The 25,126-nt window shown below is 40.0% G+C and overlaps 1 long non-coding RNA gene across 1 annotated transcript in view; it reads left to right on the top strand.

The window, feature by feature from the left end:
- Positions 1-12,533: 12,533 nt before the first annotated feature.
- Positions 12,534-25,126, top strand: part of LOC127491661 (uncharacterized) — a 112,593-nt gene continuing 100,000 nt past the window's right edge. Inside the window, exons 1-2 of the long non-coding RNA XR_007920513.2 lie at positions 12,534-12,596; positions 24,315-24,499. This is a non-coding gene — a long non-coding RNA (uncharacterized lncRNA). The remainder of the gene's footprint in view (positions 12,597-24,314; positions 24,500-25,126) is intronic.

Genomic DNA, 25,126 nt, shown 5'->3' with positions numbered 1-25,126 from the left:
TTTCTATCTTAGTCACGCTATTTCTGGAACTTCTTCTTTGTGCCTGATGTTAAATATTTAGTGACTCTTTGATAATCAAAACTTTCTGTTGAAATCAGTATGCTGGAATTTGAGGTAGAAGAAGCAAATCTCGATTCTCTTATACGTTTGAAGTCTTCACTAGAACTACAGTAGGTGTGCAGAAAAACAGGTCACTGTGAAATCTGCAGACCTGAGATATTTTTCCCTTCATTTGCCCCTTGTGGATCCTGGAGGCAATGCTGCAATGGGGACAGGTGTGGGCAGACTGAAGGCAGATGACTTTCAGAGCAAAGTGTCAGGCCCTCCCCCCTGACACTTGGTCAAGTGGACCCTAATGTTCCTGCCCAGAGTCTCTTTCCCAGAGCTTCCAGCTACTGGGAGAGCTGAGTTAGGCATTTTCCCCCTCACCTCATTTTAAATGTTAGGATTTTAAAACATTACATTTCATTGAATAACTGTTATAATAAAAATTTTGGTGTATTTGTTTTTCTAAATGTTGTTTTAAGCCCCTTTTCACTTGAGAAAGTCAAAAAGAAAATAAGTAGGATGGAACCGTAATAGTTTGCCATATTCATTAAAACACATGAAGCCTGAGAATCACATTCTATGCTATGAAATGATATTTGAGAAGAAAACGGCTTTTCACATTCAGGTGGTAACCTCTGTTGCTAGAAGGTTTTATTATTAGAAGTAAGTGTCAGCAAGGACACTACATTGTACCCAACTTACCCAAAAAAATACAACTGCTTTCTGGCCCCTCCAAAGCAACCTATTCCTCCTGGCTAGTGGCTAGGGAGTGCAGTGGAGGATGGCCCAAGTGCTTGGGCCCTGCACCCCATGGGAGACCAGGAGAAGCACCTGGCTCCTGCCATCAGATCAGCGTGGTGCACTGGCCACAGCGTGCCGGCCGCGGCGGCCATTGGAGGGTGAACCAACGGCAAAGGAACACCTTTCTCTCTGTCTCTCTCTCTCACTGTCCACTCTGCCTGTCAAAAAAAAAAAAAAAACAAAAACAAAAAACAAAAAAAACAAAAAAAACTTGAGAATGGATCCATGTATGCTGCCCAAATTATAACTGGTTCTGCATTTTTCTCCTGAGCTTGTTTCATACTTGTAGGTGAAGTGTTAGTCTCTGTTCATTTTGAACTTGATTTTGATTGTATACTGATGTGAACTATACTAAGAAGTAATCTTAATTAGAAAGTCAGAGTTGGATAATTGGACTATATTTATTCAGAACTGGAATTTGGGTTGAAGCTAGCATTTATTTAAAATTTACTTATGTATTTACATTTAAAAAGCAGAGTGACAGAGAGTGGTTGGAATGGAGGGAGGGAGAGAGGGAAGGGGAAGAAGCCGGGTGGGGGAGAGAGAGAGAGAGAGAGAGAGAGCGAGAGAGAGAGATCTTCCATATGCGGCTTCACTTCCTCAGTGTCCACAATATTCAGGCAGGGTCAGGCTGAAATCCGGAGCCAAGGGCGTTATCCAGGTCTCCCACATGGGTGACAAGATCCCACGTGTTTTTTCCATCCAAGATCCCAAGTACTTGTTCCATCCTCTGCTGCCTTCCCAGGTACATCGCAGGAAGCTGAATCAGGAGGGGAGCAGCCAGGACTCGAACTGGCACTCTGATACAGGATGCTGGTATGTGGCTGCTGCTTAACCTGCTGTGCCACATGCTGCCCTTGGAATTAACACCTAATTGTATGTGACCTATGGAGAAAATGGCAAGAAGGAAGGAAATTAATGAATGCAATTGCAAACTATCGGAAGAAAGGTTGACTATAAAAATAATATTCTGAGGACTTTAATTTTTTTAAAGATTTATTTTATTTATTTGAAAAACAGAGTTACAGAGAGTGGTCGAGACAGAATGAGAGAGAGGCCTTCTATCTGCTGGGTCACTCCCACTCTGGCCACAATGACCAGAGCTGCACCGATATGAAGCCAGGAACCAGGAGCTTCTTCCAGGTCTTCCACATGGGTACAGGGGCCCAAGGACTTGGGCCATCCTCCACTGCTTTCTCAGGCCATAGGGGAGAGCTGGAGTGCAAGTGAGCAGCCAGGACTCAAAATGGCGCCCTTGTATTATACGGGCGTCGCAGGCCAGTGCTTTAAAATATTACACAATTCAGACCCCTGATTTATACTTTTTATAACTATAGATCAGCATAGCCCTGACTGTTAATGAACAACTTAATACATTATCCCTCTTAGTAGTTTTTTTTTTTTGTCTGTTCTACTTAATATGACTGGTTTAATTCTGTAATTAATACACAGTTATACTTAAGTGTTGAAATTTAACTGAAATGTGATCCCTGTTAAACATAAGAGTGGGAATAAGAGAGGGAAGAGATGTACAATTTGGGACATGCTCAAGCTGACTTGCCCCAAATGGTAGAGTTAGAAACATACCAGGGGACTCCCATTTAATACTATCAAGGTGGCATGTACCAATGCCATCTCACTAGTCCAAGTGATCAATTTCAGTTCACAATTGATCATAATGAAAGGACTAAGAGTCAAAGGGAGCACATAAACAAGTCTAGTACCTGCTAATACTAACAGATAGAATAAATAAAGGGGAGAGTGATCCAACATGGGAAGCGAGATACTCAGCAGACTCATAGAATGGTGGATGTCCTAAACAGCACTCTGGCCTCAGAATCAGCCCTAAAGGCATTCGGATCTGGCTGAAAAGCCCATGAGAGTATTTCAGGCATGGAAAGCCAAGACACTCTGGCAAAACAACAACAACAACAACAACAACAACAACAACAACAACAAAACCCTAAATGAAAGATCTCTGTGAGTGAGATCCCAGTGGAAAGAACAGGTCTTCAAAGAAGGAGGTACCTTTCTCTGAAGGGAGGAGAGAACCTCCACTTTGACTATGACCTTGTCTGAACAAGATAAGAGTCAGAGAACTCAAGGGGGTTCCATAGCCTTGGAAACTCATGACTGGTGCATAGGGAGACTACTGATGCCATAGACAGGAGTGTCAATTGGTAAAGTCAACAACAGGAGTCACTGTGCACTTACTCCTTATGTAGGATCTCTGTCCTTAATGTGCTGTACATTGAGACTTAATGCTATAACGAGTACTCAAACAGTATATTTCACTTTGTGTTTCTATGGGGGTGCAAACTGTTGAAATCTTTACTTAATGTATACTAAAATGATCTTCTGTAAAAAAAAAAAAAAAAAAGAAGAAGAAATTATCAACTCCCAACTTGACTCTCACTGGGATTAAACATGACAATAGGTCTGATCTGATTTCATCATCATTTAAAAATCATCTATTATTTTTCACTTTATGTTTCTGTGTGGGAGCAAACTGTTGAAATCTTTACTTAATGTATGCTAAACTGATCTTCTGTATATAAAGAGAATCGAAAATGAATCCTCATGTGAATGGAAGGGGAGAGGGAGTGGGAAAGGGGAGGGATGCGGGTGGGAGGGACGTTATGGGGGGGAAGCCATTGTAATCCATAAGCCGTACTTTGGAAATTTATATTCATTAAATAAAAGTTAAAAAAATAAATAAAAAATTAAAAAAAATTATTTTTAGTTGTCTTACTATGTTAACTATTTGCTTTGATCACACCTGATAATATATCAAGGTGCACATAGATGACAATTTATCATTCATTAAAGATTAGCAAACCTTCTATTTGGCCATATTTCCTTAAGACTCTCCAATGACAGATTTTTCACTTGTCAGAACAGACTTGGTTCTCATTCTATGTGTAAGTGAAAAGCTGTTGTGTCATCAGCTGGGCTTTACCCTTGCTTAATTTTGTTTCCTTCTCCTGCCATCTGCAGGGTTGATCCCGTCCCAAAGGTACTCATTAGTTAACATCCTGCACATCACACTTCCTATCAGAGTATGCCTATGGGAAGCATCCTGTCCTATCCATTGGAGATTTTAGGGTTCCTCTTCAGGGAGGATTTTCGTCCCCACAGGTGGCTTTTTTGTGTGTCTCTCTTTGAAAATGCTCTTTAGCTGCAGAAGCAAGTTCATTCCCATGGGTTCAGAAAGCAAAGCTGTGAGTTAACTTTTGGCTCCTCACCCCTTTGTGGGAGGACTGAAAGACAGGTGCTTCGGAGGGGTCTCTCCAAGAGTTAACTCCAGTTTCTCGGAGTGATAGCCTGTGGCAACAGACACTCTTTCTCCTTTGTTATTCCCCTGACTCCTCCACTGGAGGAGTGCCTTTGTGCCTCACTAGGATGAGTTTATTCCACCCAGTGCTTTTCAGGGTCTGCTCTGGGATCCAAATGGAAATAAGATGTGAGAATTTATAGTCTGCGATTGATTTCCATTTGACTTACACATGTTAACTGCCTCTCTCAGTCCCTCCTTGTTTATTATTGTTGGAAGTTTACATAATTGAAGTTATAAATAATATATGAGCAGCACAAGATTGTGAGTACAGAATATGGGAATAACACTTAAGGGCTGTATGGGGGGGTGTTTTAATACTTCTATTGCATCTGTTCACAGTTCATCCCAAAAGAACACTTTAAGAGTAGCGCTATTTAAAGTAGAAGTTCCTATTTAAACAAGGCACTGAAAAATCACACATATTCTTTTGTTGTTTACAATGAAATATATTCTTATGGTTAGTATTTTGATAACCCCATCAGAAAGGGAGATAGGATGTATAAAATTTATAAGATTTCCAAGTTTATGTACTGTTAACATTTGCTTTCCTTGAATCATCTTTTTCTGCATTCACTTAAGAAAAGAAAGGAAATAAAAATTTTGGTTTGCTAAGCTAACAAACCTAAATAAATGGAATATATGTGACATAACAAGGAACCTAAAATATTAGACTTTATGTGATCTTAGTTTATGCCTAAAATCCTTATTCATTGCTCATGAGAAACATAATTTGACACAAATCCATTGTGTATAATAATAAAATATGCAACTACGCAATTAGGTTATTTACATTAGTTTCCTTAGTCATGTTATGCGATGTCTCATATGTGGCATAATAACTGAGTTATTAACTCTAGAAGGAGTTCAAGATGAAGGAAATTGCTGGTCTTCTTCCTGATCCTACATACTATATTTGTTTTTTTTTTTAAATTAGAGTGAAATCCATATACCATAAAATTAACCATTTAAAGTGTGCATTCGATACATTCACACTGTGCAACTGCCACCAATATCAGTTCTAAAACATTGACTCAGCCCAAAGGAAAACGCACACTCATTAAGCAATCCTTTCCCTTTGCCCCCTTCCAGCTTTGTCAACCACCAATGTGCTTTTTGTCTGTGAGAATTTACCTGCTCAGTGGACTAGCTTTTGTCCTAATGGTTAGGACAGCAGTTAAGATGCCCACATCGCATGTCACAGTGCCTGGTTCAAATCCTACTTCCTGCCAACACAGACCTTGGGAGGAAGCAGGTGATGGGTCAAGTAATTGGAACTCTGATACTCATTTGGGATATGGGAGACATGGATTCTGTTCCTGGCTACTGGCTCTGGTCTAGCCCAGGCTCAGTATTGTGAGTGCATGTTGTGGAGTGAACTGACAGATGTGAACTCCCTCTCTCTCTCTCTCTCTCTCTCTCTCGTGTGTGTGTCTGTGTGCATGTATCTGTGTGTGTTTCTCTTTCTTTGTCTCTAAAGATATTTCATGTAGATAAAATCAAACAATGTGTGTGATTTTTTTGTACGATTTCTTTGACTTAGGAAATTTTCCAAGATTCATTCAAATTAGAACATAGATCCGTACTTCATTATGTTTTTGGCTGAATATTATTCCATTCCACATATGTACCCATTCCGCTGCTGATGTAAATTTAAGTTATTTCTACCTTATTGTGAATGGTGCATCTATGAATAGCGTGTGTATAAGCGGTTGTTTGAGTATCTGTTTGCAATTCTGGTGGTATACATCTAGAAGTAGAACGTCCAGATGTTGAGGATTCTGAGGAACTGCCAACGTTCCACAGCAGCTGTGACATTTTATATTCCTACCAACAATGTATGATGGTCTCAACTCCTCTGCATTTTCCCAAAACTTGCTTTTTTCTTTTGTTAGTTATAGCCATTCTAGTGTGCATAAAAATGGCATTTCATTTTGGTTTTAATTTGTTTTCACTTAGTGACTGATGATGTTGAACATCTTTTCATGTGATTCTTGGGCATTATGTATTTTTAGAGAAATGTCTCATGTCCTTTGCCCATTTTTTTCCAATATTTTAAAATTTATGTGGCTTACTTGAGAGGCAGAGAGGGAGAAAGAAGTAGAGAGACAGAGATTGGGGGAAAGAGAAAAAGAAAGAGAGCAAGAAGAGGGAGAAGAAAGGGAGAGGAGAGGAGAGGAGGGGAGGGGAGGGGAGGGAAGAGGAGAGGAGAGGAAGGGAGGGGAGGGGAGGGAAGAGGAGAGGAGAGAGAGAAAGACTATCCTATTCATTGGCCCACTCCCCAAATGTCCACAACAGACTAAAGTAGTGCCCAGGAACTGAATCCATGTCTCCAACTAAAGTGTCAGGAACTTGTCTAGTTGAGTCAACTCAGGTTGCCTCCAAGGGTCTGCATTAGCAGGAAAATGGAATCAGGAACAGAGCCAGGACTCAAATTCAGCATCATGGGATATGGGGATGCAAAGAAGCATCTTAACCACTAGACCAAATGCCTGCCACTATCCATTTTAAATTGGGTTGTTTTTCTTGTTGATATTTTAGAGTTCTTTATATATTCTGGATTCTAGATCCTTATTAAATGATTTCAAAATATTTTCTTCCATTTGGCACATTGTTTTTATCCTTTTTGATAATGTTCTCTGATGCACTAGCATTTGGTTAAAGTCAAATTTATTGCTTTTTTCTTTAATTGACTCTTCTTTTGGTGTCATATCTAAGAATTCATTGCAAAAATTAAGTGGGAGTGTTTTATTCCTATGTTTCCTTCTAAGGGTTTTATCTAATTGTCTCAGTAGGATTCACTGAATAGATTACTCATTCCCTTCTTAAATGGTCTTGGTACCATTTTCATTATTTTTATTTATTTATTTATTTGACAGGTAGAGTTACAGACAGTGAAAGAGAGAGAGAGAAAGAGGTTTTCCTTTCGTTGGTTCACTCCCCAAATGGCTGCTACGGCTGGCACTGTGCCAATCCAAAGCCAGGAGCCAGGTGCCTCTTCCTGGTCTCCCACACGGGTGCAGGGGCCCAAGCACTTGAGCCATCCTCCACTGCCTTCTCGAGCCATAGCAGAGGGCTGGAATGGAAGAGGAGCAGCCGGGACTAGAACCGACGCCCATATGGGATGCTGGTGCCACAGGCGGAGGATTAACCAAGTGAGCCGCTGCGCCAGCCCCGGTACCATTTTCAATAAACAAAATAAATTTGAGTATCAGCTTTCACATTTCTGCAAAAACAGTCACTGAACTTTTGATAGAGTTGCATTGAATCTGTAGATTACTTTAGGTAGCATTGTAATCTTAACAATATATAATCTTCCAATCCATGATCATGAGATGTTTTTCCATTTATTTAGATTGTTAATTATTTTCAGCAATATTTTATAGTTTTCAGGGTATAAGATTTTCACCTCTTGGATAAACTTATTTCTAGGTAAATAGAATTATTTTCCCAATTTTCTTTTAGTACACTTTATCATTGAAATACGACTAATTTATATAGAAACACAACTAACTTTCATGTTTATTAGTTCTATCAGTTTTTTATCTTAAAGGGAAAATGTTCAGATTTTCACTATTGAGTATTATTTTAGTTACGAATTTTTCCTATATGTCCCTTGTCTATGATATTAAGAAAGTTGTATATTATTTCTAGCTTGCTGTGTGCTTTTATCTTGAAATAATATTGGGTTTTGTGAAGTTTTTTTTTTTTTCATTAGTTGACAAGATCATGCAGGCTTCCTTTTTATTGTTAGATTAATATGGTGTATTACAGTAATTGATTTTCTTTTGTTAGATCACTCTAGGGTTCATGGGACAAATCCCACTTGGTCATGGTGTATAATCCATTTAATATGCTATTGGATTCAGCTTTCTAAGATTTTGTTGAGGAATTCTGCATCCGTATTCATAAGGAATATTGGTATGAAGTTTTCTTGTAGCATATTCACATGGCTTCAGTGTCAGGATAATGGTCTCATGGAATGGTTTAGGAAATGTTCTGTCCTCTTTTATTTTTTAGAAGTGTTTGAGAAGATTGGCATTGTCGTCTCTAAATGTTTGGTACAATTTGCCAATAAAGCCATCTAGTCCTGAACTTTTCTGTTTGGAAGATATTTTCAAGTTACCTCTTTACTTTTACCATGTTTACTCAGATTTTCTATTGCCTGTTAAGTCATATTTTGTAATTTCTGTTTTTCTAAGAATTTTTCCATTTCATCCTGGTTGTCTATCGTGTCTATTGTGCTCATAAGCAGTTGTTGATAGTATTCTCCTATAATCCTATCTATAGGACCGTAGTAAAGTCTTCACTGCCATATATGACTTTATTTATGTGGTTTCTCTTTTCTCCAAAGTCAATTCAGCTCATGGCATGACAGTTTATTTACCTTTTCAAAGGATCAGTGTTTGTTTTTTGGTGATTCTACTGTTCTATTCTTTTTCTCATTTATCTGTTCTAATTTTTATTTTTTCTTTCCTTCAATAAGATTTGGATTTAGTTAACACTGGTTTTACTAGTTCCATATAGTGTTGCTCATTTGAGATTTTTTTCCATCTTTCATTTACTTTTTTTTACATTTTTCTTTACATAAAGGAAGCAAATTTCATAAATACAGTTTTTTATGCATTCAAATTTTAATAAAAAAGATACCATTTTAACATGGTCAGATATACTTGGCTTAGTCCAGATTTTTTTAAAAAAATGTATCTATTCTAACAGTACATTCATACAGGTTTGTACAGAAAATTCCATAGATATACAGTTTTAAGAGCATAATGATACTCCCTACCATACTCCCCCTCTTTCACTTAATCTCAGCCTTTCTCCTCCTTATGAAAAATAAGGACATACTTTCAATTTTCTTTCACAAGCTAAACCCTACACTAAATGAAGAATTCAACAAGTAGTAAGCAGAAAAGCCACTGTTCCTCAAGAGTTTAGTCAAGGCCATAGACCATAATAAAATCTAAAAATGTCAATTTCACTCATATACATTATATTTCTTAAATACTCTGTATATCAGTTACCACATATCAGTGAAAAAATATGCTATTTATCTTTCAGAGACTGGCTTTTTTCACTTATTGTCTCCAGCCACATGCAGTTTATTGCAAAAGACAAGATTTCATTTTTTATGGCTGAATAGTATTTCATCATATATACATATTACAATTTCTTTATCCAGTCATCAATTGATGAACATCTGAGGTTATTCCATATTTTAGCTATTGTAAGTTGAGTTACCATAAATATGTGTGTACAGATAACTTTTTCATATGCTGATTTTATTTCCTTTGGGGGAAATTCACAAGAGTGGGATAACTGGGTAATGTGGTAGATCTGTATTCAGATTTCTGGGGAATCGCCATACTGTCTCCCATGATGGTTGTGCTACTTTATATTCTCATGAATAGTGTATTAAGTACCTTCTTCACATCCTCGCCAGCATTTGATGTTTGTGGATTTCTGTATGAGAGCCATTGGAACCTCATTGTGGTTTTTACTTGCATTTCCCTGATTACTATTGATCTTGAGCATCTTTTCATTGTCTATTGGCCATTGGTATTTCATCCTTTGAAAAATACAGATCTTCCTTCTTTTTAAATTTACAATTATAAATTTCCTTCTGAGCATTGCTTTCACTGCTTCTCATAAATTTTGGTATTTTGTATTTTCGTTTTCATTTGTGAGGGAAGACCGGAAGTGAGGTATAAATTCATGCTTGAATACATTGAGTTTGAGGTACCTGTGAGACATTAAACTAGAGGTGCTAGTGGGGGAGATATACTTGTATATCTAATTCTGGAGTCAGGTATGGACTACAGATGCAGACTAAGAAATAATTAGGAAAAAAATTTGAAGTCATATTGGTAGGTGGTATCCGAAACTACACGAGTAAGAGGCAGAAATTTAGACAAAAAGGGAGAAGCCCCCTATGAATGCCAACATTTGAAAACTGAATAAGGAAGGAGAGGCCAGCAAGAGACAAGAAGGCGTTGTCAAAGGACTAGATGTGAGGATGGGTAGCAGAGGAGAGAGACTATCTAAAGTAAGAAGTGGAACACTGTACTAAAAGATGCAAAGATGTTGAGCTGTCAAGAAAAATTAGGAGTGAAGAACACCTGCAATAAAAGGCAATCACAGTGGCAGCACTTTGGTGGAGCAGAGCAGGCTGTGAGCAGATGGATGATATGGAGGTACTGAGAAAGACGCTGGATTGAAAAGTTTACCATAAAAGGCAGGAGAAGTGTAAGGCAGCAGCCGAATAGTAACGTGGGGTTGAAGGAGTGAATGGGATCATCAATACTATCTTATAATTTTCTGAGAAACAAATATTTATTGCTTCATCGCATCATTTAATTTTGTGACATTTTCTCCACTAAATTTGTTCTTTGGTCATTTTCTTGTTTGTGTCTGCAAATTCTCAGCTTCTAAATTCAGCCTGCGGCACACACACACACACACACACACATAAAAACCCTATAGACATACTCAGGTGGGATGGGCACACTTGCACAAGTCACTGTGATGTTTGTGCACAGTCAGGCATCTTGTCCTCGTCTTGGCAGGACTGGGATTTGAACCTCTGTCTGTGTGAGTATTGGCACTTCCTATTGATCACAGCATTTTTCTGAGTGCCTCCTGGAGGTGAATCCTAGTGCTCAGGGAAGTACAGGGTTATAAAAGATACATCTAGAGCTTAAAAATAAAGAATTAAATGTCTACATAGACATTGGCCAAACATGCAATGAATCCAAATATTTAAAGGTTAGTGATCTGGGAAAGATATTTCTCAGGGACCACCAATTGCTTTCTCTTCCGTCTTAGTAGAAAATAATTGAAAAATGTTCACATGATCTCATTATATTCAGCAGCACTGGATGAACACCAAACCATCACTGAATAATTTATTAAGAAGTGTTTTCCCTCTGTTGTAACAAGTACATCACTAGAAAACTCCACGGATTCTATCTATTCTCAGAAACAAGTGTGTTAACTTGATTAACACTTTAAATGCCACATGAGACCCTGAGAAATGCTGCATCAGAGCGTCCACAGGAGTTTTAAATTTTTGTCAATACACCTGCTCCCATTCTCTCTCTACCCCCTTCCCTCCACCCCATCTCCATTTTTGCCCCTGCTATTGAAACCGTACCTGAAGATCCCTGAGATGCTATTGTCGCTCTCTCTATCCATCTCAAATATGGATGGTTGTGAAGATTGTATTCTTTATTTTTAAACTCTAGATGTATCTTTTATAACCCTGTACTTCCCTGAGCACTAGGATTCACCTCCAGGAGGCACTCAGAAAAGTGCTGTGATCAATAGGAAGTGCCGATACTCACACAGACAGAGGTTCAAATCCCAGTCCTGCCAAGACCAGGACAAGACGCCTGACTGAGCACCATTTCCTTGTTTTTAAAGTGAGAATGGCTTAGCTACTTAACTATGCCAGGATTAAAAATAAACGGCCTGGCATGCAGTGAGACCTTAATACATAATTACATTTCACTGGAGTAAGAAGCAGATTGCTTTCATCTTGTTCCTATCTTCATCTTTATCAGGGAAATTCTGTGATTTCGTTCCTTCTCTCCCCTGGGTGTCTCATTTGGGCCAATTTCTGCTCAGACGTGTGATGTGTGACGGAAGGACCCGGGCCATTTTTCTTTTTCCTGCAAATGGAGATGATTGGAGCGCATTATGGAGAACTGACTGTGATTATAGAAACTTTACTCGGCAGCTGAATTTTTCCCTGCTCTTTTCTGTCCTACAAAGTGATGTTTATTAATATTTAACTCTTCTTTGTGTGTCTACTCGGTGGCGTGTTCTGCACAGATAATGCAACATGCCCACTTTCTGGTCTGAAGGAGTTTATTCTTTGCAATGACAGACAGCTCTATTCATGTCCTTGAGGGGTAAAGAGTGGAGAACAGTTGTGTGCTGGCAGGGGGTGTTGCTTTGTGATCCAATGTGCTTTCTGTCCCTGTCCTATATATACTCTCAGTCTGTTTCATGTGCACATTTGAGATCCCCGCAACTCAGCTTGAAAGCATTAGGTCAGCCCACAATGCAATGTGGTGGCCTGCAGGATTTCTTCCAGGCAACAACACAACAGAGGAGGTTGGTGAAGTTTTGTTCCCACCTGTGATTCCTTAAAGCACACAGTTCTACTTTAGGTCAGGGATCTTGCCAGGATCTCAGATGCAGGCAGAGTTTCCACACAGCCACTGAACAGTAGGCAGAGAAGACAGAAAGAGTCAGAGTTGAGGACTCTTGGGGACTCACAAAGGCGTCTCACTCCTAAAAGCCTGGCTGCAGACACAGGCCAAGAGCCGTTGAGAACTTGTCGCCTAGCAACGCGTGACCAGCTAATAAAGGGGAGTTGGAGGCTTTTCATTTTCCCAGACTGCAGGTAATTTTTCTAGGGGACTTCGGAAAGTGTGTTTCTGTTTCTTTTGTTTTCTGGAGTCTAACATTTGCTTTGTGTGCCAATTAGATAACAGATTGAGTGAGTTCTCCACGGTCTCAGAGTGATATTTTTCAAGGGGTTTGTCCCTTCAATGGTGTGAGCATAGATACTATATTTAAAACTGAGAGTTCAGGATTAAGTTGGTAAGCACCACTTAATGCAAAGTAGCAGCCAAGGCTGCATACATTTCTGAGATAACAAGGCGGTTGGAAACTAGCAGCTGTGTTGAGAGAGTGGTAAATAAAACATCGGCTGAACTGCTTAGAGTGATGGCATTGTGCACTTTGGAAACAGTTATAATTCCTAGGTTTCATTATCATTTCACTAAATAGGCTGTTCGGTGACAAGTTAGAACTGCCGAGAAAAATGAAAGCAAATGGGCTGTGCTCCTTAACCTGGAGCTGCTGAATGTTCCCTTTACAGGCTATTGCTCTTCTGCAAAATGTCATCAGGCCAAGACTGCTGTGGGAATTGAGAGTAATCAGGGTGCGTCCGTGGTGTGATCGGTTATGCCTCCACTTGCAATGCCTAAATTCCATGTCAGGGTGATGGCTTGAGTCCCAGTTACTCTGCTTCTGATCCAGGGTTCTGCTAATGTACCTGAAAGCACATGATGGCACAAGTACTTGTGCACCTGTCACCCATGTGGGAGATGGAGTCCCTGGCTTTGGTATGGCCCAGCCCTGGCTGTTACAGCCATCTGTGGAGTAAACCAGTTAATGGAAGATCTCTCTCTTTTTCTCACTCTCTCTCTTCCTATCACTCTGCCCTTCAAATAAAATAAAATAAAAAAAATAAATCTTTTAAAAAATAGATGATAATCAATCACAAACTTCTTAAGCAATTTGATAGAGTAATTTAAGGGCTGTTAAGCCTAGTGATTTTTTTTCACTCTGACTCATGTTTTTATGTCTTTTTGCTTTTTTTTTAAACAACTCATTTTCATTGTATTTACAGGAAATACTGATTCATGATATTTTGAAAATTAGGAACAGAAAAAAAACTGGTCCTTTGACACAGAGCTCAAGAAGCACTGCACAAGACCCAAGGTCAACAAACTTTTTGATGAGATCCACACTCTAAATATTTTATGATTTGTGGGTCATGCTTATCATGCTTGCCATGCTGTCTCTGTTGTAATACTAACTCAGCTACCAAAGGGCAAATGTAGCCACCGACCACCCACAGATGAATGGATGTGGTTATGTTCTTTTGATACTTTATTTGCTAAATAATGCCTGCACTAGGCCAACACTTCTCAAACTTCACTGGGCAATTCAACTTAAGAGGATTTTGACTCAGTGCTTATAGGTTGGGGCGGGGAAGGGACTGAGATGTTGCTTTTCTTTTTCTTTTTTTGACAGAGTTAGATAGTGAGAGAGAGAGAGAGAGAGAGAGAGAGACAGAGAGAAAGGTTTTCCTTCCATTGGTGCACCCCCCAAATGGCCGCTACGGCCAGAGCTACGCTGATCCGAAACCAGGAGCCAGGCTCCTCCCCTGGTCTCCCACGTGGGTGCAGGTGCCCAAGGACTTGGGCCATCCTCCACTGCCCTCCCGGGACACAGCAGAGAGCAAGACTGGAAGAGAAGCAGCCAGGACTAGAACCCAGTGCCCATATGGGATGCCGGCACTGCAGGCGGAGGATTAGCCTAGTGAGCCAGGGAGCTGGCCCGAGATGTTGCTTTGCTGACAATCTTTCTGATTTCCCTGGAACTTTGGATTCCTGGACTCTCTCTGAGAGCCAAACCTTTATCAAAATATCCTGAGCTGAAATTTGAACAACAGGGTTGGAACTCACTCTACTGTTTTTGAGTGGAGAGTTTTACTAATTGTGGGAAGAGCTATTTATCTTTCAAACGTCAATTTTATTATCAGAAAATAGAGATGGTAATTCCTATCTCAATTTCTGTGAAGTTGAAATAAAGTTATGTATGTAAAATTTTTATAAGAATTTTAAAAAGCAATGTTGAAAGGTGTTATATAGATATAAGACTGTCCATTTCCTCCTGAACAAGAAAAATCAAGCTGGAGGCATCACAATACCTGACTTCAAAGAAAACTACAAAGCTTTAGTAATTAAAATAGAATGGTACTGGCACAAAAACCAATACATAGATCAACTGAACAGAATAAAGAGCCTAGAGATCAATCCATATACATATAACCAACTGATTTTTGACAAAGTGCTCAGACCACACAGTAGAGTGAGGATAGTCTCTGCAACAAATGGTGCTGGCAAAACTGAATTTAACATGTAGAAGGATGAAATTAGATCCATCTCTCTCATTGTATCTAAAAATCAACTGAGACCTAAATTTAAGACCTGAGACTATGAAGTTGCTGGAAGAAAATGTCGGGGAAACACTCCAAGACGTTGGCATAGGAGATGACTTCTTGGACAAGACCCCCAAAGCACAGGCAACAAAAAGAAAACTAAATCTTCCATCCTCTGGTTCACTCCCCACATGGCTTCAATAGACAGGACTGGGCCAGGCCAAAACCAGGGGCCTGGACCTCCATCTGGGTCTCCCACATGGGTGGCAGGGATGCTAGTACTTGAGCTATCATCTGCTGCCTCCCACTGTGTACATTAGCAGGAAGCTGGTTTGCATGTTGGCAAACTTGAACCAGACAGCCATGTATGGGTAGGATATGGGTGTCCCAAGTGGTAAATTAAGCCACTCTGCAAAGCACCCACCTTTGCAAGTTAACTTTTATCTACACATGAGGTCAGTCCACTTTTTTTGAAGTTCTCTAGTTTGCAATACCTCCTCTGCATGTGGTTAGTTAACATCCTAACAGTCTTTATTATGAGTCTACCCCCCAGCAGTGATTCTGGGAAGCAAGCCACAAGGTGCTATGTAAATACACACTGGAGGCTTTGTTAATACTGATGCTAGAAACAGTATTTATCTTAAAATTGAGTGCAGTTCAATAAACAACTAAAAAAGTACAGGTCTTTAATTACAACCTACAAATAATAAACCTACCAGTTCTGCAGTCTAACATCTCAGAGTGGGCTTTATGTAGACAACACCTTCCAATCTTGTTCTTCACCTAACAAGCCACTTGGAATCCAAAAAGAAGTTTAGCTGGTAACACAGTCAAATGATATTGTGTGTGTGTGTAGTTCATTTTTATTGTAGGAATTCTTTCTTTCCAGGTTTTGTCAGAGTCCCTGAAAGGACAAAGAACTGAGATCTCATTAAGCTGATGCCTGCAAATATGTTTTTGTGTAACAGACAAGACACAAGATAAAACTTGCTTCCCACTGCATGGTGGTGAGAATGTAGGGTAGAGATACATAGCTCCGCCCACCTCTAATTTCCCAACCCTCACAATTGCAAATGGCCAAATTAGCTCCAGTTAGTTCTGCAAAAAGTTTACATTTGTTTTCTGTTCCCTTTTGTTTTACTAAAGGGAAATGTGAAGAAGCCATGTTAGATTTACTGAGAGACAGTACATCCACTTGTTTGAACTCAAGAGAGAGGCATCTTGAGTCACCAATGGTTCTTTCATCTACAGCATGGATTTGTAATGAGATCTTGGTTTCTGTCAATTACATAAAGCAGTTTTATCTAAAATAAGAAGAGGGGTGCTTCTCCAGGATTTAAAATGCCTAAAATGGAAAACCTGGAAGATCTACGCAAGAGAGATCTCTTGGGGACATAGAATGAAATTCAGCATTCTGAAAGTGGAAGATTACTGAGCCAGTTCTGACATGGAGTTCTCAGAGCCAGTAGCAGCCTTGAGTATGACTCAAGTGGGAGCACAGGAAACACAGTTGCCCTGTGACCTTCAACCCAGAGGGTAAGGACTCAGTCTCTGTCTTGGCATTCAAAGTTTGGATTCCTAGGCTCCTGTATGACCTACACTCTGCAGGAGAAAGAGAAATCTCCCCCTTTGTCCTTTAAAGTTTTCTGAAATGAATGGACAACAGGAAGATTTTATGGGGAAGAGGCACAGAAATTCATTAAGATGCAAAAGGGGATACATTCCCAGAGTGTGATCACCTACTAGTCCAACAAAACACACAAGTATATACAGTATACATAAGTATGTAAGTATATAGATAGACAGATAGATAGACAGACAGATAGATAGATATCTGTTTTCTATAGGAGCGGGGAAGAACGGAGAATGTGACAATTCTGAGGGTCCTAAATGACTATTAGGAGAATGAAAGTCCATGAGACAGAAATTAGTTTGTAAAATGATTCTTTTTGGAATTTGAATGAGGCCAAGGGACAGGCATCATCTTGTAAGGAAATCTTTGCAGGTGTGGTCACATTCCTCAACCTTTTCTGACATAGATAATGGGATTTCAGGGTGGGGATGGAAGGCATTGTGGGTCTGGTCTTAGTACAAATAAGGGAATACCAGAGAGAGCATTGTGGGGTCTGGTCTTAGTACAAATAAGGGAATACCAGAGAGAGCTGTTCTCTGGAACAAGGGAGGAGAAACAAGACAAGATTAGGAAACTATAATACTGAGGCCGCTCCTAAGGCCTCTCACATCTCAAGTGCCAGTCTTTGGGGTATGTTTTCTGAGCTCTGACAACTCCAAACTCTGCTTTATTTGTAGCAGAACACAGTACAAGCACAGTATTATCAATCTTTTTTTTTTTTTTTTGACAGGCAGAGTGGACAGTGAGAGAGAGAGACAGAGAGAAAGTTCTTCCTTCGCCGTTGGTTCACCCTCCAATGGCCGCCGCTGCCAGCGCGCCGCAGCCGGTGCACCGCGCTGATCTGATGGCAGGAGCCAGGTGCTTCTCTTGGTCTCCCATGGGGTGCAGGGCCCAAGCACTTGGGCCATCCTCCACTGCACTTCCCTGGCCACAGCAGAGAGCTGGCCTGGAAGAGGGGCAACTGGGACAGAATCCGGCGCCCCAACCGGGACTAGAACCCGGTGTGCTGGCGCCGCAAGGCGGAGGATTAGCCTAGTGAGCCGCGGCGCCGGCCAGTATTATCAATCTTAACTTTAGAGACAAGGTGACCTGTGAAGATTGAGCAAAACATATTATGTGGTCTAAAAACATGTCTGGGACTTTGAAAACTCTTTGTACAAATCCTAAGAGTAGGAGAGAAGGAAGGAGCTCTGGATGGAGACATTGCTGGTTTCACCAGTCTTCTGCTGATAAGTTGAGGGTAACTGTGCAGAGCCTGAAAATAAGGACTTTGAGCTGCAAACTTGGAAGTTCAGTTGAGGATAGCTCAATCTAAGAGAATGGGATTCACATCTACAAAGATCTATCATATCCAAGGAGGGTTCAGTAGCTCCAAAGTAGGACCAGTTCTCAAGAGTGACACCATGTGGTAGTATGAAGAAATACCATCTAGCCTTTATTCTCCATGTTCTCCCAATGGGGGTGTGAACTTGATTGATACCTTCCTTCAACTACGTCATCTTGACAATTTGTGGGGAAGACATAACCCTGAAAAGGCAAAGTCTGATAATGAGGTGGATGGGATTTTGTGTCGTTGATTAAAAAACAAAAGAGATGTTTAATACTGGCCTTTTTCATTTGTGAAAGAGTTCATAAGTGTTTTGTTTTGCAGAAATCAAGTGAAATACCCTATGTACACATTCCTTGAAAAGAACAAAATGAAAGAATAGAAATAGCAGTAAGTTACAATTATCCTATGCTTATAATTGATGTCCCCAGGTACCTGCTGTCCTTCCTGCCTCACTGTGCACATTTTAAATTTCCATATCTGTTCCCTAAAGTGATATGTTCAAGTTCACACACTCAGTAGTTTTGGATGTGGCTTGATTTGGACACAGGTATTTGGCAGATTCAACCAAATTAAGATGAAGTCATCAGGGTGAGCTCTAATAATCCACTATGACTACGGTCCTTATGAGAAGACGAGAAGAGACACATCAGTGGTTTTTCTACTTACTAATTGCTGAATTCTGTAATTAGTAGAGAGTAAAGCTTGTGATCACAATGAAAATTGAAAGTGTGTAATTGTAAACATTAAAAGAAGCATAAGAAAAAAGGAGGGAGGGTAGGGTGAAAAGTATCATTATGCTCTTAAAACTGCATATTTGAAATATGTGAAGTTTGTTCCCTTTTTATAAATAAAAAAAATAAAAAGAGACACATATAGAGACTGTTAAGTGATGATGGAAGTACAGATTGGCATTGTGCTGCCATAATGCCTGAGTCAGCTAAAAGATGGAAGATGAACGGGAAGACCCACTTTCAGAGGATTTAGAGCAAGCATGGTCCTGCCAGTACCATGACTTCTGACTTCCAGCCTACAGAACTCTGAGATAATGAATGTCTATTGTTTTAGGTGCCCAAGTTTGATAAGGAACTCATTGAAAACAAGTACCAGTTATAATCAATTTTTTAAAATGCAAAATTCCATCACTCAGGGAGAATGTTGCCAAGACAACACGGACAAGGTACTGATCAGTGTAAAAATATAAAGGTTTTCCATGGAGTTTGAAATTGAGAAATGAGCTTCATTGAAGCTGCAGTCTCCTTTCAGATGGTGGATATAGTGCTTCAAGGATAGTTAAAGGAGTGCAATGGAAGGGAGAATTTTGGAGCTTTTGAGTAAGTAAGTGGAGATGAGGTTGTGGTTCAAGCTTTGCCTCTGTTGAGATGTCCTACTCTTCCTCCCATGACCCCTTTTCTCACCATTGCTCTTATCTGTTCACCACAGACACAGGAACCTCTGAAACATTTCTCCTGCTTTCCAATACCTTTAATATACCATTGAAATGAGAAATCTACTTTATTCATCTTGCCAACTGAGAAACAGCCAACAATTTCCTAGAAAGCTGTCCTGGTGCCCTTCTCTTCTTGGGAACTGGCTTTTCCTTGGAAGTGTAAGCAAAAAACAGAAAATCACCCAGACCCACAGGATACCCTATGACTGCAGCTGATAAGGTCTATTCCTTCTTATTTCTCAGTTCTTATTTTTTGGTGACTGTACCACATTATTGGTTTCTTTTCCAGAGGAAGAACCTCAATCCTGGGTATATTTGTAGAAAGAGAATTGATTAACAGGTGAGTCGGCACACAGCTTGTGCCCCCGCAGGAAGAGATTTGAGACGTGTCAATGAAGAGAATGTGGAGCTTCATGGGAATAAAAATGAAACCCTACACACTTCCACGAACAGATCCTGCACAGAGCTGCTGTGGAAGGGAGAGGTGATCTCTGAAGCAAAGGAAAAGTGAGACAGAAATTCTGAGGTCCAAGATGGAAGGAACAACAAGGGATCTTTTGGGTTAATTTCCTAACAATACAAGGCCCATGTGCTTTGCAAATTTTGTTGTCATTCCTTGAAAACAGTGAATCCTGAAAAGAGCTTGAGCAATACATAAAAAGAAAGAAGGAGAAGCCTACTAGTGGCTCATCTTTTATTCAACTCTTTATCCTAACAACAGAAATAGATAATAATAAAGCCTGCATGCTCACTAATCCCTGAGTTTTCAGTGACTGGTTTGGAACAGAATCTGATTCTGAAATTAACATTGCCAAAATGTTAGATGGTTATTTGGGCCCTGGTGTTGTGAACTGACCTAAGACATTTTGTCCATTCACAGCTGTGAGACATGAGAGACAACCTGACTGTAGAAGCTGAGAGCACTGTTGGCCTCCTGCTCTATCCCCTCACAACTGGGAGAGATGTTGGAAATGTTGAGATAAAGCAAATGCCAGAATAAATCTGCCGAATGCAAACACTGACCAGCGAACAGAACCAAACATTAATGATGTAGTTCCATCCACTCCAAGTTCTAGTTGTTTGTCTTTATATGCATTCAAGCATTCTGCATGAAATGTTCATTAGGACAGGTGCAAAAATAGCTTATTAGCAAGATTCACTGGATTGAGATCCTAAGTATTTTTTTTTATAATTTTTTTATTTATTTGTTTATGCCTGAAAAGCAGAGTGACAGAGAGAGGGAGAGAATCATCTATCCCCTGGTTCTCTCCCCAAATTTCCGTTATAGCCAGGGCTGGGCCTGGCTGAAATTAGGATCTAAAAACACCATCCAGGTCTCTCATGTGGATTGTGGGGGCCCAAGCTCCTAAGCCATCATCTGCTGCCTTCTAGGACGCATTGGCAGGAGGCTGGATCTAACATGGGGCAGCCAGTATTTGAGGTTGCACTCCAATATGGGTTGTAGAGGTCTCCAGCGGCAACTTAACTCTCTGCACCACAGCTCACACCACGGGTACTGGATCTTTTAGTGAGATCTCTGGTATCCTCAAGTGATGATACCCAGCACCAAAGGGAAACTCGTGATTCCCAGTGATGCAATAGCCTAAGCAAGGGTGGAGGTTCTTATACAGCATTTCTAGGCAATTTACAGGTATTAGACACTATTCATTTTATCAACTAAATAATTTGTAACATTTTTGTGCAATTAAGATGCCCTCTAGAGAGATGTAGATACGGGTTTTTGAACTTTGTAGAAGCTGCCTCTAGAACCTCATTTGTGTTTTCTAGATATTAGCAAACCATCCTTGGAGCATGTTTAGCTAATTAGAGAACTTAACATATTTACTAATTTACTTTCCACCCCCAGGTATACATGAAGTTAACTTATATACATATGTATCACAGCATTTTAAATGTGTTAAGCTAAATTTTGAGAATTTTCTTGTTCTGTCAATATGCTCATTTTCTTCTGAGCTACTAAAACCTGTTCTCAAGTCTATTCACAAAAAAGAAAAAAATAATAATACCTTTGAATATATATGTTGGGAAGGAGACAGAGGTAGAAATCTGTTTTATTTCAACATGTTGTTTTGACTATAGAACTGATAAAGCCAGTGAGTGTGGCATCTCCTACTAGTCACTCAGAATCCTCCCCTGGCACCTCGATCAATTTGTCTGCGACCAAAACCTCCTGTAAGCAAGCTAAGAAGGGGACAATGCATTGCTTTTATACAATGCCATTTCCATTTGGTATATAAAAAGTAAGATAAGCAACAGGACTGAGACATCATAAGCTGGGGCTGCTGCTATGTCTTACCATAACATTTACCCTAAGGGACTCACTGAAACCACAGACTGCTTCACCTAGCCCAAGAGGCTCAGAACTTGAATTGGTTACATTGGAGGCAGTCATGCTAGTGAAGCAACCAAGTGAAAAGAAACTAAAGCACCATGAGAAACACAATGGCCAAGGGAACCAAAGACTAATTAATGTGACCCACGTTTTTCTCCCTATGGGTGAACTACTGAAAACATCAAATGATCAAGCTTCTAGTTGAACAAGGAATTAGGAGAGTGGGGCTTCGTTTTATGAAGTTCATGTTTTATGCCGTTGGACTTTGCTATCAGAAAGACACTCTATGTCAGAGACTATTTCCATTACCTACAGGTAACCTCTTATCCCACCCACATAGGGGTTGGATGGACACTGACATCCATGGTCTCAAGAAATCTCCTGCTTCTATATATTTATGCCTAAGAAAACTCCTCTCTAAAAATAAATCCTTCTTTGGAGATGAAGGCATCCTCACTCTGTTTAAGATGAAATACGATGGTTTTTGCATCCCAGTGACGTTGACATTTGTTCTGTTTGCTTCATGGTTCAATTTATATGGAAGCGTTTTTTTCTGATAGAATGAATTATTGCAGTCACCTCTAGTGACTCCATGTATACTTCTGGCTAGTGATTCTTCTAATCGATATGAAATATAAGCACATATGTCTTGTGTTAGAATAACGGTTAGAATGGTGACTTGTCTAAGAAGCAATAATATCTGCTAAATTAATAAATGAATGAATGCTGCTCATTGTAGTTCTAGAAAGAACTTATAAAAAGTGGTGAAAGAAAGGTGGGAGTGTCTTCTGATAACCAGGGTAATCTGTCACTTCCATCCATCCTGACTTGCAGCCCACGCACAGGGTCTACACTTGTGGTTCTGACTCAGTTTCTTCACTGTCAGAGATGAGGGATCACACCCAACTTCCTATGAATCAAATCAGTGAATCATGGGAAAGGATCTAGGAAATCAGAACGTATTAAATGCTTCCAATAGTCTCAGTTCTGTCCTTTAGGAAAGAGTGTGTGGTTTTTCCCTCTTATCCAGTACTCTGGCACGTAGCTTCTCTTGTCCCCTCTCAACAGGAATAGATGGAGAACAATAGTGTCCATGAATCAGAGACAGACAACAGTGAAAAATTTGTTGGAAAGTAGTACTTTAAAGATCAATTAGAAAATAAACATAAGTGGCTTTGTTAAATATCATAGCTGGGATAGGGCATTGTGACACAGTGGTAGACCGCCACTTGAGTTGCCCACATCCCAAATGAGAGAGCCAAGTCAGAGTCCTGGCTAACGCACACTTGCAGTCTATCTTTCTGCTTGTGTGCCTGGGAGGCAGGAGATGATGGTCACTCAACTACTTGGGCCCTGGGCTCCTGGCTTTGGCCTGACCCAGCTGGGGGTGAAATGAACCAGGGGATGGGAGTGTGCTCTCTCTCTCGCTCACTCTCTCTTTCTATATATCACTCTGCCTTTCAAATAAATAAACAAATCTTTTTGAAAAAATCCCAGCACTGTAAGTAACCTACTTTTCAAGATTATGCATGCATTTTAGAAGCCTCCATTTAAGCATTTTTATTCCACTTTGCTCTCATTATTTGCTTATCCTTTGAAATAAAGTATGTTCTTTAGATGCTTTATCCTACTTGAAAAATCTTTTTTTTAAAAGTTCATTATGATACTGTGTTCTTACTCGCTTTGTTTGGAGAAAGTATGGTAACATAAAAGGAACAAATCTTTTTTTATTGTTTAACTTTTGTTTTTGTATTCTGGTTTGTTTTGATAAGCTCTTTCAACTTCATCAAGATCTTGCTTGCCCGAGTCAACAGCCACTTTTTCACAATCATGAATTCAATTATTTGGAGGCAACCTGGAGTTAACTGGGGTTACATATTAATAAAAATTTAAACTATTACTAAAAATTAACAACAATCAAGATAAAGTAAATGCGATTGCCTTCTCTACAACTTAAATTAAGCCAGTAGGATGTTTTCCAGTATTTTTCTTATCCTTGTTACTCCTGTTTTAAGCTCTCTGATGGCTTCCAGGTGGTTCAAGATCTAGGCCACTCTCAGGCCGGCGCTGCGGCTCACTAGGCTAATCCTCCGCCTTGCGGCGCCAGCACACCGGGTTCTAGTCCCGGTCAGGGCTCCGGATTCTGTCCCGGTTGCCCCTCTTCCAGACCAGCTCTCTGCTGTGGCCAGGGAGTGCAGTGGAGGATGGCCCAAGTGCTTGGGCCCTGCACCCCATGGGAGACCAGGAGAAGTACCTGGCTCCTGCCATCGGATCAGCGTTGTGCATTGGCTGCAGCTCGCCGGCCGCGGCGGCCATTGGAGGGTGAACCAAAAGGAAGACCTTTCTCTCTGTCTCTCTCTCTCGCTGTCCACTCTGCCTGTCCAAAAAAAAAAAAAAAAAGAAGAAATCTAGGCCACTCTCTTGCTTATCTTTCCTGCCTCACCTTTTATCATTTCTCATCCCTGCTCCCTTTCTGTGCTGGTCATTCTGAAAACACACGGTTCTACACCCTGGCCTCCTCTGCTCTCCCTGTCTGGTGCAGTCCATGTATCTACTGTTGCCTTCACCTAGCTCACCTGTTTCCCTTCATCTGTTTGCATGACATTTTTCTTCATTGTTTATAGGAGTCTACTAACCACGCATGATCGCTAATGGCATGGGACTCAAACTTCCTGTGGAGTTCAACCCCCTGGAAACACGAAATGAATGCTTCATTAATCCTTGCTTTGAACCGGTTACGACTAGGAGTTTTCTATTTACCCTTCAATCTTCACAGAATTCACTGTTGCTGCCCAGGTCTTTGGTACTAGTGAGTTCCTTATAAATTTCTGAAATTTTCCTGCTCTGCAAATACCAGTTAAATACGAATTATAGTCTTAAATCCAGAGATCCTGAATTTGCATTCCTACCTGTAATAGTATTTATATGTGAATTTTGTAAACATAAGTAATAAGCGTTCATTCATTAACTCCTTCAACTGCATAGTGAAGCCACATAAAGAGCCCAGTGGTTCATGACTGATTTTCAGAACTGTTTTTAGAGACTGTCTTATCATCACAGACTGTATCATTTCTCTCCATTTGTTATTTATTGCAAACTACTCCCTCTCTGAACTTGTCCAATACATGAAAAAGGATGAGAAAACTCATGTGTGTCTATCAGTTTCACTACTAACTCTCTCTGGGAAAACATAGTCCAAGGAGAATCACCTCCTTTTGGGAGAATTGTGGGGATTGTGAGAGAGTAGACAAAAAAAGAAATTATTCATAGCTTGTGAATTCTACCACTAGAAAAATTTAAATCATGGTGATTGAACTCATTTTTGCTTGTCATCCCATATTTTGAAATTCAAATCTGAACTATATGTTTAAAAAAATCATACTAGATTTTCCTAGTATTTTAAAAAAAACAAATAGTTGCATGCTATTTTCTTTTG

This window comes from Oryctolagus cuniculus, chromosome 3 (assembly GCF_964237555.1).
Source record: "Oryctolagus cuniculus chromosome 3, mOryCun1.1, whole genome shotgun sequence".
Classification (NCBI taxonomy): Eukaryota; Metazoa; Chordata; class Mammalia; order Lagomorpha; family Leporidae; genus Oryctolagus; species Oryctolagus cuniculus.
Note: the sequence above shows the minus strand (reverse complement) of the source record. Positions and strands in the feature narration are given on the sequence as shown.